The sequence below is a fragment of the Coregonus clupeaformis genome, chromosome 26 (genome assembly GCF_020615455.1).
Source record: "Coregonus clupeaformis isolate EN_2021a chromosome 26, ASM2061545v1, whole genome shotgun sequence".
NCBI lineage: Eukaryota > Metazoa > Chordata > Actinopteri > Salmoniformes > Salmonidae > Coregonus > Coregonus clupeaformis.
In genome coordinates this window covers 5,899,642-5,914,663 of record NC_059217.1, presented here as the reverse complement: position 1 = coordinate 5,914,663, position 15,022 = coordinate 5,899,642, and positions in this window count along the sequence as shown.

Sequence of the window (15,022 nt, the reverse complement as noted above, 5' to 3'; positions counted from 1 at the left end):
TCCAGGACCTTGAAATGCTTCTTACGAAGCCACTCCTTCGTTGCCCGGGCGGTGTGTTTGGGATCATTGTCATGCTGAAAGACCCAGCCACGTTTCATCTTCAATGCCCTTGCTGATGGAAGGAGGTTTTCACTCAAAATCTCACGATACATGGCCCCATTCATTCTTTCCTTTACACGGATCAGTCGTCCTGGTCCCTTTGCAGAAAAACAGCCCCAAAGCATGATGTTTCCACCCCCATGCTTCACAGTAGGCATGGTGTTCTTTGGATGCAACTCAGAATTCTTTGTCCTCCAAACACGACGAGTTGAGTTTTTACCAAAAAGTTCTATTTTGGTTTCATCTGACCATATGACATTCTCCGCATCCTCTTCGGGATCATCCAAATGCACTCTAGCAAACTTCAGACGGGCCTGAACATGTACTGGCTTAAGCAGGGGGACAAGTCTGGCACTGCAGGATTTGAGTCCCTGGCGGCGTAGTGTGTTACTGATGGTAGGCTTTGTTACTTTGGTCCCAGCTCTCTGCAGGTCATTCACTAGGTCCCCCCGTGTGGTTCTGGGATTTTTGCTCACCGTTCTTGTGATCATTTTGACCCCACGGGGTGAGATCTTGCGTGGAGCCCCAGATCGAGGGAGATTATCAGTGGTCTTGTATGTCTTCCATTTCCTAATAATTGCTTCCACAGTTGATTTCTTCAAACCAAGCTGCTTACCTATTGCAGATTCAGTCTTCCCAGCCTGGTGCAGGTCGACAATTTTGTTTCTGGTGTCCTTTGACAGCTCTTTGGTCTTGGCCATAGTGGAGTTTGGAGTGTGACTGTTTGAGGTTGTGGACAGGTGTCTTTTATACTGATAACAAGTTCAAACAGGTGCCATTAATACAGGTAACGAGTGGAGGACAGAGGAACCTCTTAAAGACGAAGTTACAGGTCTGTGAGAGCCAGAAATTTTGCTTGTTTGTAGGTGACCAAATACTTATTTTCCACCATAATTTGCAAATAAATTCATTAAATATCATACAATGTGACTTTCTGGATTTATTTTCTCTCAATTTGTCTGTCATAGTTGACGTGTACCTATGATGAAAATTACAGGCCTCTCTCATCTTTTTAAGTTTGAGAACTTGCACAATTGGTGGCTGACTAAATACATTTTTTCCCCACTGTATAAAATGGAGGGAGACCGTAAGGGGGTGTGCCATTCTGCAGACTGGTATCGGCTTTGTTGAAACTCTAATAAAGTCATTTCTTGACGCAAAAAAACTCTGTAAGACCTTATTTGTAATAAAGTATAGTGGTTATTTTCCACAACATAATTGGTACCCCAGATGGGACTGGTTATAAGAGATCCTTGAGTGCTTTGCCATCGGAGGAGGTTTTGACGAATCACAGTGGCCACTGTTTAAACAAAGGTAAGCAGCGTTCTTACTTGAGCTGTTTGTTTCGATCAAGCTGAATCTGAGGGTGGGGTACGGAAGGGTTCTCTCCAGAAATTAAGGACCAAGTTTAGCAGAAGGAGCAGAGTTTTGGTTGGAATGAGAACTAAGCATGCATGCAATGTTATTGTAAAAATCCTACGGATACCGCTTTGGGGAGCTAAAATTAGCACCCCAGAGGGCTGCTCGGGGGTAGGTGGCTAGCCAAACGTCCACTATGGATAACGCTCTAACGTGTTGATCATTGTTAGAGGCTGCTCGGGGGTAGGGACATACATTACTGAAACGGCCTACGGTTACCGCTTTAACGTGTTTATCATTGTTAGAGGCTGCTCAGGGGTAGGTGACGCATCAGCCTGGGTGAGGTGATGCACAAATTAGACAGCTAATCGGTGAGTAGGTGACACCATAAATTGGAAGTCGCGCTTTTCATCCCAAGTAGGTGAACGGTTGTGAAATCCAACAGGGCTTCAATGTATAGAGAAATAATTAGATAGAGTAGGTCTGCTAATCTCGTACGGGTGAATGGTTAGCTTGAGCGGCTGTGAGTCATTCAGTGATTATTTTAAGCACGAGTGGCGGCTTATCTGTGTGGGTGATCGGACAACAAAAATTAATCCTGTAAATAATAGCCTTTTCTTTGTGGAGTAAGTGTAAGGAAAGGGACTATATTTTAGGTCGTTTGAAGCATCTAAGGCTGGTGGAGAAAGGGAAAGCCCAATCTTGCATTAGGGAGAGAAGAATTAATAGTAAGGGGATATTCATTTACTAACGTAAAGGAGAGAGAAATCATGTTGGAGGAACAGGTCGTGTACGGGGGTGATCATATGACCTCAACACATTGAATTTCGGTCAAGCTTATAGGCGATCATTACATTTGGGAAATATAAAAGTAAATGTTGATAGAGTTAACATTCCAAATTTGGGTACTTTTATAGAAGAAAATTCCTGTAGGTTATACGAATATTGATTGTGTGTTTGGGAAGTAGTGTTGTGTGAATGTGGTATGAGTAAGTAAAGGTGAAGAATTTAGACAGTATGCTGACTCTGATCAAGGACAGAGTGAGACAGAGGGACTAATGTCAGAATCACGCAAGGAATTCTGCGACCATATTATCCACACAATGGAGAAATACAGGAGGGATGAACGGAAATTGGCGAAGGAGTGGAGAGAGATTCGGAGAAAACTGGGACAGTTGCAGCTGGAAGAGCTGACAAGAAAGGACAAAAAGATAATACAAGTTACACCTGTTCTCCAAGGAGGTCAACAGATACCGCCTCAGCAGCAAGGCCAAAGAGCTCCTGCCTTACCAGTAGTGAATGTGTACACACAACAATCCCCTGGAGAGTGGCAAAACAAGAATAATGAAAATGGACCCAAGAATCAATGGTACCAACCACAGCATCAAACACACCAGAGTGGTGGACCAAGAAGACCAGGCATCTGCTGGGGGTGCAATCAATCGGGCATATCAGAAGGAATTGTCCTACCAAGCCGTGGGTGCCTAGGCAACCACAACAGGAAAATTGGCAAAGAAATGGCACCAGCTAAGATGAATGGCAGCAGTCTTAGAACTCATGGGATGGACCAAATATAAGGGTAGCTAGAGAAGCATTTATTTTGGACTAGGGGACAGGACTCACTTTTTGTAGGTTCTGGAATGATTGCACAACAATTTATATTTTTACTAAAATCAATGCAGCAGGTAGAAATGATTATATTACTGGAAAGTGGTTATGGGTTTTATGTTAGAGGTGTATATTATACTTAATGAAACATAATAATGTCTGATATGTCTTGATTGGGAGTCTTTTCTGGGATTGATGGAAATCCCACACAGTATGAATGATGAGGGAGATGTAGGAGACCCACGTCTCAAACAACATTTTAAAAGATACTTGGGATCAAATATCACTGATTCCTTACACTGAGAAATGTACTATATTTGTGACAGGGAAAAGTATTACATTCAGTGGGGTTAAAGAATCCTTCCGAGGGTCAAAGATAATGAATTCTGAAAGGTGAAATGTTAATTGACAGTATGTATGGGTGACAGCGCGAATGAGGGTTACAAATAGTCAAATGGTGTATCATGCTGCATTTAAACAAATCGCTGGAGGGGTTGAATTTGAGTGTTGTGGATTGTAGTGAAGTGTTAGTGGCATCGAAGTACGAGGCATTTAAACAGATAGATTTTTCTTTGAGGGGTCCCTGCATTCCAAAGGCTATCAGGCAGCAGGATCAATTATTAGAAATTGGTATTAAGAATGAGTGGTGAAACATAATAATTTGTCATATAGTTAAGGCTTATAGGGATGTTTTGAATTGGAAATTAACTCAACTAAATTGTTATGATTTGTCCTTTCTTGAGGTTACGACGGATGGTGGCTTAATGCATAGCAGAGATAATTCAGTCCAGAACGGTGTAAACCTCAATAAAAACCAAAAACCCTCTACCCGGCTGAAGAGGAGCAACAAAGGCGTTGAAGACGTTCCTGTCCAGCACCACCTCTACCAGGAGACCTGAATCCAGCATCAAATCAAAGCAATCAATTGCCTTTTCTTTTAGGCCTTTTCTCTCAAGAATGTGACAGGAGTCCATGTGCAGTGAGCAGGAAGAGAGATCTATTCAAATACAACATTTCTCATAGTTTGGTTATACTGATTAGCAAAATGGACAAAACAGAATGAAGGTGGAGGTGGGGCGGCTCAGGTGTGACATTGGAATTGGGACATTGCCATAGGCATTCCAAGATGAACTATGAAGCTATCTGAAGAACATGAGGACACCAGAAGATTGAGTGCCGGTAGGGGAAGGGAGTGTTAGTTGAGGTAGTATGTTGAATTGAGGAGGTATTATACACTGCTAAATGTATAGTAATTTAGACTAAGAATGCATTAAGATACTGATCTGTTTTAATTCTCGTTATGAGGAAGGTAATGCTAGAATTATGATAATATAACTATACAGTATGCCAGTGTAAATATGTGCCAAGGTGAGAGTTTTAACTTTGAATGATGGAACCAAGGTGACTAACTAAGATTTGTCATTCTAAATTTGTTATGGGTAATTTGATTATGATTATGAATTGTAAGCTGACTGAGTGATATGAGATGTTGACACTATTCTTAAACATGTCCTAGGTAGTATGGTTAAAACAATGCTATGTTAGTTTTAATGTGTTAGGAGACTAACACTTATGTTGGAATTATTTTGAGTAGAAATAGTGATATTTTTAGTATGAGTATAACCTTGAATGCAAAGATTGGGATTGATAGCATAAACATAATATACTTTTATAAATGTATGGGATTAGTAATCCCATTAGGAGGGATATGATGTGTATTTTTTAATGGATTATCAGATAAAACTGGGTTAATCATGAACATAGAGTTAGAATTATTTGTTACTGAGCCAGGAATGTAATTGGGTCATTTCACTGTGTGTGTGGTGGTGAAGAGGGAATCTGACCTAGGGTCAGATTGCTTTCTCTTACTTAGATCCATGGTTGTCTTATCATATCAAAGACTGAAACTGGCTTGGGCCTTTTGTTTCTGTCTTCATACACAGTGAAAAGAGCCAGGGTTGAACAGAGTTTAAACTAAACATGAGTGTTTTTGCAAGATAAGGATTGATTGATTGTAGTACTCTGAACTTAATGAAAGTCGAGTTTAGCCGCTCTCAGAGACAAAGGAAGTGGGCGGAGCAATAAAAGAGCGGGAAAACTGAAGAGGACTATATAAGATGGAGGGAGACCGTAAGGGGGTGTGCCATTCTGCAGACTGGTATTGGAACTCTAATAAAGTCATTTATTGTAATAAAGTATAGTGGTTATTTTCCACAACAACAGTCATCCTGGTCGTTGTGGACCGGTTTTCGAAGGCTGCCCACTTCATTCCCCTTCTCAAACTCCGGTCGGCCCGGGAGACGGCTAAGTTGGTGGTGCAGCACGTTTTCTGGGTCCACGGCCTTCCCCAAGATGTGGTGTCGGATTGGGGTCCTCAGTTCGTCTACAGATTCTGGAAGCCGTTCGCCACCTGCCTCGGCGCCTCTGTCAGCTTGTCTTCCGACTTCCATCCCCAGTCGAATGGGCGTCAACCAGGATCTAGAGGGGGTGCTGAGGTGCTACATCTCCAGCAACCCAGCTACTTGAAGTCAACGACTGGTGTGGGCGGAGTACGCCCACAACACCCTTCTCTGCTCGTCCACTGGCCTGTCCCCCTTCCAGTGCCAATACGGGTACCAACCCCCCCTATTCCCCGAGCAAGAGGAGGAGGCGGCAGTCCCGTCGGTCCAGGCCCAAATCAGTCGCTGTCGCCGCACCTGGAGGCAGGTTCGGAGGAAAAAAGTATTTGATCCCCTGCTGATTTTGTACGTTTGCCCACTGACAATGAAATGATCAGTCTATAATTTTAATGGTAGGTTTATTTGAACAGTGAGAGACAGAATAACAAAAAAATCCAGAAAAACGCATGTCAAAAATTTTATAAATTGAATTGCATTTTAATGAGGGAAATAAGTATTTGACCCCTCTGCAAAACATGACTTAGTACTTGGTGGCAAAACCCTTGTTGGCAATCACAGAGGTCAGACGTTTCTTGTAGTTGGCCACCAGGTTTGCACACATCTCAGGAGGGATTTTGTTCCACTCCTCTTTGCAGATCTTCTCCAAGTCATTTAAGGTTTCGAGGCTGACGTTTGGCAACTCGAACCTTCAGCTCCCTCCACAGATTTTCTATGGGATTAAGGTCTGGAGACTGGCTAGGCCACTCCAAGACCTTAATGTGTTTCTTCTTGAGCCACTCCTTTGTTGCCTTGGCCGTGTGTTTTGGGTCATTGTCATGCTGGAATACACATCCCACGACCCATTTTCAATGCCCTGGCTGAGGGAAGGAGGTTCTCACCCAAGATTTGACGGTACATGGCCCCGTCCATCGTCCCTTTGATGCGGTGAAGTTGTCCTGTCCCCTTAGCAGAAAAACACATATACATTTACATTTTAGTCATTTAGCAGACGCTCTTATCCAGAGCAACTTACAGGAGCAATTAGGGTTAAGTGCCTTGCTTAAGGACACATCGACAGATTTTTCACCTAGTCGGCTCGGGGATTAGAACCAGCGACCTTTCAGTTACTGGCACAACGCTCTTACTCACTAAGCTACCTGCCGCCCTCCCCCAATGCATAATGTTTCCACCTCCATGTTTGACGGTGGGGATGGTGTTCTTGGGGTCATAGGCAGCATTCCTCCTCCTCCAAACACGGCGAGTTGAGTTGATGCCAAAGAGCTCCATTTTGGTCTCATCTGACCACAACATTTTCACCCAGTTCTCTTCTGAATCATTCAGATGTTCATTGGTAAACTTCAGATGGGCCTGAATATGTGCTTTCTTGAGCAGGGGGACCTTGCGGGCGCTGCATGATTTCAGTCCTTCACGGCGTAGTGTGTTACCAATTGTTTTCTTGGTGACTATGGTCCCAGATGCCTTGAGATGATTGACAAGATCCTCCCGTGTAGTTCTGGGCTGATTCCTCACCGTTCTCATGATCATTGCAACTCCACAAGATGAGATCTTGCATGGAGCCTCAGGCCGAGGGAGATTGACAGGCTTTTGTGTTTCATTCATTTGCGAATAATCGCACCAACTGTTATCACCTTCTCTCCAAGCTACTTCGCGATGGTCTTGTAGCCCATTCCAGCCTTGTGTAGGTCTACAATCTTGTCCCCGAGGGGGTCAAATACTTATTTCCCTCATTAAAATGCAAATCAATTTATAACATTTTTGACAAGCGTTTTTCTGGATTTTTTTGTTGTTATTCTGTCTCTCACTGTTCAAATAAACCTACCATTAAAATTATAGACTGATCATTTCTTTGTCAGTGGGCAAACGTACAAAATCAGAAGGGGATCAAATACTTTTTTCCCTCACTGTACTTGAGAAGTGTTCTCCCTGTTTCATTGTTGATTTCAGTCGTAGTTAGTATTTCGTATGTTTGCTGTCAGCCTATTTTTGGAGACCAATTTGCTCCTCCTTTATTTTAGTCCATTATTTTGTATCCTGGTTTTGGGACCACCACTAAAGATCCTTGTTTCACCATCTCTGCCTACTGCCTACTGTCTATCCTGCACCGCACCTGGGTCACACAAACCTTACACCGACCCAGCTTTAATGAGTCCAGAAAGTCCTTCATTACCTTGTAAGTTTAAATAGTGGTTAGGCATAGGGAGATTGATGGGGAAATTAGATGTCATTTTGTGAACCTTGAATGAAAGGAACAGCATTCCAAAATCTGTTATGCATAACTGCACACTCCAAGATGTTACTGTAGGTAGGTTTCCATCCAATTTGCGACAGATATTCATGCGAATATTCTAAAAACTGTATACAACAATATGCACATTTTCCCACCGGAGATGTTTCCAGCAAACTGACTTTTTGTGTATTGAAGGCTGTGTGTGATGATGTTGTGCACATAAAAATTACTTTTGCCGTTAAATTCCAATGTACCAAATTAATAAATTACGAAAGTTAAATGGGTTTCCATCGCATTTTCAACTCTACTGATGGTTTTGTTACGAACTGTTGCGTTATACACTGCTCAAAAAAATAAAGGGAACACTAAAATAACACATCCTAGATCTGAATGAATGAAATAATATTATGAAATACTTTTTTCTTTACATAGTTGAATGTGCTGACAACAAAATCACACAAAAATTATCAATGGAAATCAAATGTATCAACCCATGGAGGTCTGGATTTGGAGTCACCCTCAATATTAAAGTGGAAAACCACACTACAGGCTGATCCAACTTTGATGTAATGTCCTTAAAACAAGTCAAAATTAGGCTCAGTAGTGTGTGTGGCCTCCACGTGCCTGTATGACCTCCCTACAACGCCTGGGCATGCTCCTGATGAGGTGGCGGATGGTCTCCTGAGGGATCTCCTCCCAGACCTGGACTAAAGCATCCACCAACTCCTGGACAGTCAGTGCAACGTGGCGTTGGTGGATGGAGCGAGACATGATGTCCCAGATGTGCTCAATTGGATTCAGGTCTGGGGAACGGGCGGGCCAGTCCATAGCATCAATGCCTTCCTCTTGCAGGAACTGCTGACACACTCCAGCCACATGAGGTCTAGCATTGTCTTGCATTAGGAGGAACCCAGGGCCAACCGCACCAGCATATGGTCTCACAAGGGGTCTGAGGATCTCATCTCGGTACCTAATGGCAGTCAGGCTACCTCTGGCGAGCACATGGAGGGCTGTGCGGCCCCCCAAAGAAATGCCACCCCACACCATGACTGACCCACCGCCAAACCGGTCATGCTGGAGGATGTTGCAGGCAGCAGAACGTTCTCCACGGCGTCTCCAGACTCTGTCACGTCTGTCACATGTGCTCAGTGTGAACCTGCTTTCATCTATGAAGAGCACAGGGCGCCAGTGGCGAATTTGCCAATCTTGGTGTTCTCTGGCAAATGCCAAACGTCCTGCACAGTGTTGGGCTGTAAGCACAACCCCCACCTGTGGACGTTGGGCCCTCATACCACCCTCATGGAGTCTGTTTCTGTCCATTTGAGCAGACACATGCACATTTGTGGCCTGCTGGAGGTCATTTTGCAGGGCTCTGGCAGTGCTCCTCCTGCTCCTCCTTGCACAAAGGTGGAGGTAGCGGTCCTGCTGCTGGGTTGTTGCCCTCCTACGGCCTCCTCCACGTCTCCTGATGTACTGGCCTGTCTCCTGGTAGCTCCTCCATGCTCTGGACACTACGCTGACAGACACAGCAAACCTTGCCACAGCACGCATTGATGTGCCATCCTGGATGAGCTGCACTACCTGAGCCACTTGTGTGGGTTGTAGACTCCGTCTCATGCTACCACTAGAGTGAAAGCACCGCCAGCATTCAAAAGTGACCAAAACATCAGCCAGGAAGCATAGGAACTGAGAAGTGGTCTGTGGTCACCACCTGCAAAACCAGTCCTTTATTGGGGGTGTCTTGCTAGTTGCCTATAATTTCCACCTGTTGTCTATTCCATTTGCACAACAGCATGTGAAATGTATTGTCAATCAGTGTTGCTTCCTAAGTGGACAGTTTGATTTCACAGAAGTGTGATTGACTTGGAGTTACATTGTGTTGTTTAAGTATTCCCTTTATTTTTTTGAGCAGTGTATATCAAATATGCCCACTCTGGTCTTGGCACGTGCGCTCTAGCTAACAGTGCGCACATCCAGTGGGGGTAGGCTATCTACATTATGAGATTATTATGGATAAGAGTGATTTTATTTGTATTTGTCAAAATGGCAGCCAAGCATCAATCATCATGTAACCAGAATAAGACCCTCAATATTTATTGGAAAGGAGCATCAAGCTCATCACCTTGCACATTCACCATCCTGTGAAGTTCATCATTTATTTAATATGTAGCCTAATGAACTGCATGCTTTCCCGAGTCGTAGTGGGAGGACCACACAACATATCATCGAGTGACTCCAAGTTTACTTCGATAGGATGATGAACAAATTGTCTGTAGGCCTTTATAAAATTGTACCGGCATTTCATGTTTCCATCAGCCTGGTCGTGACTTTTTTCAGGTGTCAGGTAATTCACCGGCATGAAATGGTTGGATGGAAATGTGCTTAGTGTTATGTAAATTAACCAATGAGCCCCAACCCCAAATGAATGGAAGATGTAGGTATCAAACTGGGATTGGGTGTTGATTGATGTAAATGGCTATAAAATATACAAAATAAATTGTGTGTGATGGCATTGTCAGTGTGCCTCCATGCTTTGCACAAGTCCTCATATTCTAAAATCAAGTGATTTCTCTAACAGGTTGGGACCAACATGGTTGAGGATCTGCACCAGGCGGAGGTTACCAGACCCTACCCATTTGTGTTGGCTCTTGGGGACTGCTCACAGGTATTTACAGTCATTAGTGGACCGGTACACTGCTCGGGGCACTGGATGTGTGCTTTGTCCTATTATGTGTTTGAGATCAAATTTCCCACTGTGCCCCAGCATAGGAATTCCTACAGACCATGGTGTATCAGCTGCCAGGAACAGAATCCCCCACAGTAAGACTGTTGTGAGAATGTCTTTTTTTCACTGAACAATAGTGGATAAGTGTCTGCTCTTGTATGTATTGTGACAGGAGGAAGCACAGCCCTCTGGCTGATGTGTTGCTGAGCATTAATAGATCAATGGATGGATGAGCCATGATTGTCTCATTCCAATGCTAATATGCTCTTACGGCACTATTTATAGCTCTGTTAAATTGACTTTTAGTTAGTTTTTTAACTGCCTGCTTTTAGCCTACAGTACGGTATGTGGCTCGTTTGCCTTTAGTTCAACTACTGAAGCGCGTTCTGGTACGCTTTCATTCTATCACAACAATTCATTTGACCCCTTTTGACATGTATGAACACACCAGTGTGATCATTCTACAGTGGTCCCTGCAGTGTACGCTCAAACCGGTGTGATTTGAACACTTATTTAGAACGTCCAGTTACGATTGATGCAACAGTCAGCATTTGATCTGGCCACACTGTTTTTTCACAGAAACATTTAGCAAAAACACAGTCTTTACAACGTTATGTCCTCAATGTGAGCAGTTTATTTTTGGATGCAATGTTCAGACATTCACAGAAGTAGCAACAGCATAACACAATTCTCATCCAAACTGGAAAATGTAGGTTACATTAGTCGTAGCGCTAACTGAGGAAAGAGTGACCTAACACAAGCGGTCATATTTAGCTAACTCTCGGCTGACAGAAACCATAATATTAATTAGTTAATAGCAATTACTATTTACAATTCATTACATCATGTGTGAGCTCACCAGTAAACGGCCCACACATGTCAATGACTAGGGTCTGCCATGGTTTACCTGGTAGCTCTGTTCTGATTGTGGGGACCTGCTTTGGTGGTGTGCCATTGACTTGACATGCTGGACAGGACTTCACGAGCAGTTCACCACACATTTGTGCACAGTCTCTGTTTTGTTTTTACTATCCCCTGATGCCCTTTGTGTGCTAACATCAGTCTGTTTCTGAGCTGCACGTGGCATGATAATGCGGTTGCCTCGTAGAACTAACTGTCCAACAATATAGAGTTCTTCTTGAACACGTCGGTATGCAGTGTCACATGTGCTCCAATCACCATGTCTGATGCTTGTTCGTAGAGTAGCTAGAACTGGGTCCTTTGCTGACATTTCTCCCAGCTCTCGTGGGGTGAATGCACATGGCATTGCGTGTTTGGCTACATAGTAGATGTGGTCATCCCTTTAGTGTAGAGATGCCGGTGGGTTCAGAGTCAACCATGACAGTGAGTCGGCTGCATTCTGAGGCCCAGGCTTGTATACAACATTTAATCTGTAAGGCTACATTCTCAGTGCCCATCTCTCGATCCTCGCTGGTGGTTTGGATTTTGGAGAATAAATTGTCTCAAATGGCTTGTGGTCGGTTACCATTACAAAGTCTTTGCCATAGAGAAACACATGAAGCTTCTCGCACGCCCAGACTATGGCGAGTACCTCTCTTTCAGTCTGAGAATAGTGTCGCTCTACATCTGTGAGAGCACGGCTAGCGTAGTACACTGGACTGTGTGAACCATCTTTTTGCTTCTGACTCAAGATCGCCCCTAGGGGCTAGAACTAGCATCCACAATCACGTGTGTGATTGAAGTAGGCCATGTTGTGTGAACTGGCCAGTGCTTTCTTCAGCTGGTTGAATTATGATTCTTGTTCATCTCCCCATGTCCATTTGCATGATGCTTTTGTGAGTCTTCTCAGCGGTTTGGATGTGGTTGCCAGATTAGGGATAAATCTGCCACAGTAGTTCACTAGTCCTAAGAAACTCCTTACTTCAGCAGCATTTGTCGGTCTGTGTGTGTTCTACACCACTTTCCCTTTTTACTGTGCTGCTCCGATGCCGTTCTTTGAGAGAACGTGGTCCGTGAACTCCATCTCCGTCAGTCAGAATTCACATTTGTCACTGTTGAGGATGAGACCCCTCTCCTGCAGTCGTCTCAGGACTTGGTGTAGTCGTTTGTTGTGTTCTTGTGTGTTCTTCCCAAACACAATGATATCATCTTAGATGTTGTGGACCCCCTCGATGCCTTGTAGGACATGGCGGATGATGTGCTGATATGTCTCTGGAGCAGAGGAGACACCGAACATTAGTCTCTTGTAGCGACACAAACCTGTGTGAGTCACAAATGTGGTCAGGGAACGAGACTCAGGTTTCAGTTCGATCTGATGATATCCCCACTTTAGGTCCAGTTTTGAGAAGACCAGGTCTCCTGACATGTCCTCCAGGATCTCATTGATGGTGGTGATGGGGTGTCGTTCCCGCACAACAGCTTCATTTGCACTACGCATGTCAACACATACTCTGATGTCACCGGTTTTCTTGTGTACTACAACCAATGGTGAGACCCATGGTGTAGGTCCATTCACTGTCACTCAATAACATCCATGTCCTCTAGCACATTCGTCTTCTCTTCAACTAGCTTCCTGACACTGAATGGTATTCTGCGTACTGGCTGTGCAACAGGTGTGACAGTCTCATCTACATGAATTCCTAACTGGAAGTCTTTCAGTTTTCCCAGCCCTGTGAAACAGTATTCCTCCTGCAGTGCAGCTTTGAATGTCTTTGTGTCATCATCTTGGACTGAGTTTGTGTGCCTTTGGCCCTATGTGCAAAATTGTGATTTCTTTCCCAGTACAGATGTCTGTGCATCTTTCACGACTATAATGTCTGCAGTGACTGACTCAGAACTAACAACTGCTGTAATGTTGGCAGTGAACAGGCCCTCAACTGCCAATGGTTGTGTTGAACTTGTATGGGTAAAGTCTCTTGGATGTTGGTTTCAATTGCACATTGCATTTGGTCTGCAAATGACTGAATGTTGCTGTGCCCACAATATTACAGCTAGCCCCAGAGTCAATTAACATGTTAACTGGCTGGCCATTGACTAATAACTGTATTTTAGTGTCATCAGTACTGCTGGTAAGTGTGAACACATGTTCATCATTGTCATTGTCTGTTTTATCAATTTGTATAGCAGGTGTGTTTGTGACTTGATTTACATTCAGTTTTGTCTTTGTCCTGCACATTTTGGAGAAATGTCCATCTTTGCCACATTTGTTATATTGTTTACCTTGTGTGATGGAACATGCCCGTCCAGTATGGCCCTCCTGACCACATCTGAAGCATTTGACACCTTGGTCATCATTAGATGGCTTGCCCATGTTGCTTTGGTTTGAGGGCAGCATGGGTTAACTGTCCTGTTGTGTAACAATCACATTTTGGAAGAGTGAGTGCATTCTGACATCACACACATAAAAAACTCACGCTGGGGCAACCATTAGAGATATTTGGAACTCGCGTGAAAAGGTTAAATATAAATGTTATATTTTGGGGATTGTGAAAAGTGCTTTAGGTAATGACTCATTAGTCCATGTTCTTAGTATTGACCTTCAAATATCATATTTAACACTTGTTCTGTGTAACAATGTTTTAACTCGACCCAAATGTAGACCATTATTGTATGGCAAAACAGCACTGTGTGTGTGTGTGTGAGTGGTCACATAAGATAGCCGAAGTGTGTCAGTGAACTTGAATATCTATTAATTAGCTCTGACAGATCTGTGTTAAGACCACTGAAGACAGACAGTGTCACACGCAGCATGCTTTGTTTTTCTCCGATTGCAATCTGAGTGTGCACATCAAGTTCAACTGAGGCTTAAGTCTGATGTTTGGACTGTTTGGTTCATGAAATAATATAAATAAATTATAATAATCAATCCTATTTTATGAAATCTTATCTTGTGAAATAATACATATTTAGACAATAGGGCTTTGTTTTAATGTGCTATTTAAATTTTTTATATATTCTTGTACATTCTCTGACGTGATGTATGTTCTGAAATGCAGGAAATAGATTATTTGAAATTCAACATTGTATCTTGATTGTGTGTGTGTATGTGTGTGTAGTAATGGGAGGGGGTGGGATGTTAGAGAAGGCAAAAATATGCAAGCAAATTTGAAATTAGGATAACACTGAACATAACCCAAGGATTACATTAATTATCCAGCTGCTGGGTCAATCCCCCCAACCCAATGTGCTGGGTTTATGTCACAACCCAACACACTGGGTTGTTTTAACCCAGCAATATAGTCTAATTTACCCAGCAGTTGGGTCAAGCGCTCAACCCAAGGTGCTGGGTTAGAAGCACAACCCAAACCCGCTGGGTTGAATTAACCCAATGCTGTGTTTGATCAATATTGACCCAGCGCTGGGTTGTCGAAATGACCCAAATTGGGTTATTTTTAACCCAGCAGTTTTTAGAGTAAAAATATGAATTGCCATATTAGGCATAACTCAATTTCTACATTTTTAATAAGCCAAAATAGAAATTGTTTTCAGTAATTGTTTTCAGTATCCTAATTTTGTTTTGTTTTCTGATTGTTGAATGCATGCACTGAAACAAGCTTTGGACGAAGGACTTCCACAGGGCCGCCATCTCCAAAGTTCACTCAAAAAGGCAATAGTTCTGAACTGGGTTTGATTTAGTTTTTGTTG